This window comes from Fopius arisanus, unplaced genomic scaffold (genome assembly GCF_000806365.1).
Source record: "Fopius arisanus strain USDA-PBARC FA_bdor unplaced genomic scaffold, ASM80636v1 scaffold00110, whole genome shotgun sequence".
Lineage (NCBI taxonomy): Eukaryota > Metazoa > Arthropoda > Insecta > Hymenoptera > Braconidae > Fopius > Fopius arisanus.
Window position 1 is genome coordinate 122,611 of NW_011887849.1, and position 4,129 is coordinate 126,739.

Genomic DNA, 4,129 nt, shown 5'->3' on the forward strand with positions numbered 1-4,129 from the left:
GGGGGGGGGGACGCTCTTGTGTACGAGGAGCATGAGTCATCTCCGCCTGTTGGCAGCTGTTTCCCAAGGGCGCCCGAAATTACCCAAAAGATCGACAGGAAAAACCCGCGGATCCGCGACGAAAACCGCGGGATCCGCGGCAAATCCACGGTTCAATATAAGGATGCATAGAACTAATAAATTCCAATTTTTTACTATGTCGATTTACGATTGTAACGTATGATTCAGGAATCTCTCCATCTGCAGTAGTTGAAAAAATTGCAGCAACTTCATTTGTTCTCTGAGGGTTGTATCTATGTTTATCCATATTTTGTCTTCTATTATCGAAAATTAATTTGATTTCAGGCATGAATATTCCTAATTGTCGACAATTTTCTTCTTCGATTTCGATGACTTCTTTCATCATTTGATAAGCTCCCACATATTTGTTACATCCGCGTATTACACGATCGAGGGTATTCAAGATGGAACTATCTAGATCTAGATCTTGCATTGCGGACATTCTACAATGATTTGCTGCATCAGCATCTACCATGAACAACTGTCCATAGCGTGGCATACCATCTTCTCCTTGAGGATACAGTGGAGTATTCATTTGATAGTAAATTTGTCCCTGAACCATGAAACAATAGGGTCCTGGTCTTCTTCCTCCAAAATTAGTTAGATTGGCATTGAATGAAGCAAATGATAATGCATTGTTATAACTTCTGATATTTTTGAAGAAATTATGAGAGTTGACGTTTTTAATATCAAATAGTTTCCGAATTTCTATGGGATATTCAGCAAAGGATGTTGCTATAACAGCGCCATGACTACAACAGTCATTGAACGAATCTTTTTCCTTCGTAGATACACGCTCACCGGCAAAATGTTTAGCACTACAATGCCGGCATAGTACATTCATTGCCCCAAGATAGTTTTCAACTACTCCATCATTGATTCGCCCATTATTGTCATCGAGACAATACTTTTTCTTCATACGATGAATCTTTTTACTTCTGTTCAAATTGCTTCTAACTCCATCTCGTTGATATTTCCTTTGATTTTGTGCTTTCCTCTCTAACTGTTTCACTTTAGCGTTTTCTACAACAGTCTTTTCATCACGTTTACGTTTACGACACTTTCTCTGTCTTTCAGTATTTTTTTCACGTCTGAACTCGTGTTTTTCGATCTCTAATATGCGCTTCTTTTCTCTGCAGCGTTGTTGTCGTAGAACAGCTGTTATTCTCAATTTTCTTTTTCTAATTTCTTTTGGTTATCACCTTCTATATCATACTGATTCGAGCTCTCACCGGTAGTTATTTTCGTAGTGACCATCTCATTACTGACATGACGTCGGCAACGTTGTCTCTCCTTTTCAGCAGAGAAAAATGTAGATTTTGAGAAGTACGCATTTCATCATATATGGGTATTTTCACGAAAAAGGTGATTTTCTACATCGAGAGTTGATCAATTCCTGAAACACCGCTAGACTGATTAAACTTATGAAGCGACAAATTAATAACTTATCTACTAATGAATTGTGACTCTACACCAATTAAATTGTATGCTCTTTTTTATTTAATGTTTCTGAATGACGATGATGAGAAGAAAATCTAGTCTAGAATACAATTTTCATGAGAAATATCACCAACTACAAAAAAGGTAGACTAATTTTTTTCTGTAAACCATTTTTTCTTGAATAAAAATTTATTATAGCATATGACAGTAATGGAATGATTTTTCTTATTTTTTTTTGACTGAATTATATAATATAATAATTATTAAATGAACAATGAAATCGTCGTTTCCGTGGAAATACCCATATAAAATTAGCACCTAATATAATCAATGTTTCTTTTAGTACTTTTTCATGAGGATTTTCTGCTATCTGCGACGCACGTTCTTCTTCTCTAGAACGGCGTTGCCGTCGAGCATCAGTGATTCTTAATGATCTATTTCTTTGACTCTTCCCATCATGATTGTCATTATCATGCTCCGCTGAATTCCCACTTATCATATAAGAAACAATTTTATCTTTCAAAGTCAAAAAGGATATATTTATAATTCTCTATAATTTACATAATTCTTATTTAGCTATCTCATCTCTAATGACTATATATCGCCGAAACCCTACCTCAGCCAGTTGTATGAAGATAATTTATATTACTGACTCGCACAAGTTATGTCCTTCTTTCATCTATACATTTCATCACAAAAAGGACAGTAAAAAATCACCAGCCACTTAATCTATTCATTAACAGGTGTGCTCCCCACAGATCCGTAAATCGTTCATTTTTTATTATATGGAAAAAAAAATCAAACGTTCCTTATCATCAATCAGCAAAACGATAATTCATCGTACTCACTCTGATAAATGACGCCCTGATACGTGATGTCCGATGATACGATATCTCTGATACGTGATGCCCTGATATGTCCTTCTTTCTTTTACATATTACGCTTCGATATCATATATAGCACCAAAAATCAGCAAAAAAAAAATACCAACTGCATGATTATTCTGTTTATTAATAGATGTATTCTCCCCAGATCCGTCGCAAATTTATTTCCACCCAAAAATAATAAAAATATACACGTTTTATTCACTATAACCTTATTATAACCCGCATTTCTCTCAAAGACACAAACTTCAAATGACACTTCATTTGCATTCATGGAATGGAACACTGAAGTTTATTCAAAAGTAAAAATACTTTAACTCATTGAAAACATCGATAACTTAACGTAAAAAGATAGCAATTAGAAAATTCCAGCGCCATACTGAAGATATTATCCCGACCTTTGAATCAATATACCATATATCCGCACAAATTCAATTCACGACGATCTAATCGAATCGAATCGAATGGATTCCATTTAATAAAGAGTGAAAAATGACCATTAAAATGACTTCAGTTGGAAGGATCACAAATTGACCTTTTTTTTTTGTTCAAACTACGATATCTCAGTGAAAAATCATGGAAATGAATCGACCAAAACGTAATTCAAAAGCTTATAAAATAAATATTATATATATACCCACAATTGGAGGAAAAATAGCTAACTTCCTGGTTCGACATTGGAAAAAAAGCAAAATTTTCAAAACGTGACACATGAAATTCGACACATAATGCCATCTAACATTTCATCAACATGATGTAAAGTAAAGTATCACATATCATTTTGGAGACGTCGATGAGATCTTACTGTATAATATGTCCCCATTGGTCAAAACCAATGCAACATTAATCATAAAAGGTCAAAAGTGTGAATTTTAGGGTGTGACATCACATTCAAAACAGAAATAATCTCAAATAATTCCTGGAAAAAGCAATCAAATTGAATTCCTCATATACCATATTGAAGAGCATAAAATGACTTTCAAAATAATATATAAATATTTTCATTTTTACAAAGTAAAAGCATCGAAATATGCCACCGAATTAGAATTTTGAGAAAAACATGAAAATCCAATTTCATTTTTCAAATTCACATAGCTTCACCAAAAATGACAGCCACTGCATAAATCAGGCGTCATTTTGAAGCTAATTTAATAACCTTTCGAATGACTATATTATATATACCCCTCACAGATGGAGAAAAGCGAAATTCCGTCAAGGAACTAAGAAAAAAAAGACGGTCAGGGACACGGATCTTTTACTCGTGGAATTTAAAATCGATCAAACTGTTTGTTGCTGATATTAAATAAACCATTGGGCTTAGGTGATTTTTCCATGAGATTATTTTGTTGCTAATTCAATTTGCAACAAATAATAATTGTTTGGTGAGGTACTGTTGAGTAGGGTGGATCGGGAGAAGGTCAGGAAAATGTGGTGATTGTGTAAAAATGTTATAACTCGCGAAATTCTCACACACAACGATTATTAATTTATTAAAACGCGTGGTCAATTTAATGCGGTATTTTACAATAAGTTACACGTTGATGGTTTGTTGATGTACAAGTCAAGTTGAACTAATAGTTGAATTTGTTGAAAAATAAGTTGATTTAGTTGATTTAATAGTTGAGTTAATAGTTGATTTACTCGGTGAGTTTCGGTGATTTACGGAGAGATTTGATTAGATGGTGACACGTTCACTGATTGATTCGAACAGAGAGTGTTGAGGGGGGTGATGGTGCTTTTGATGG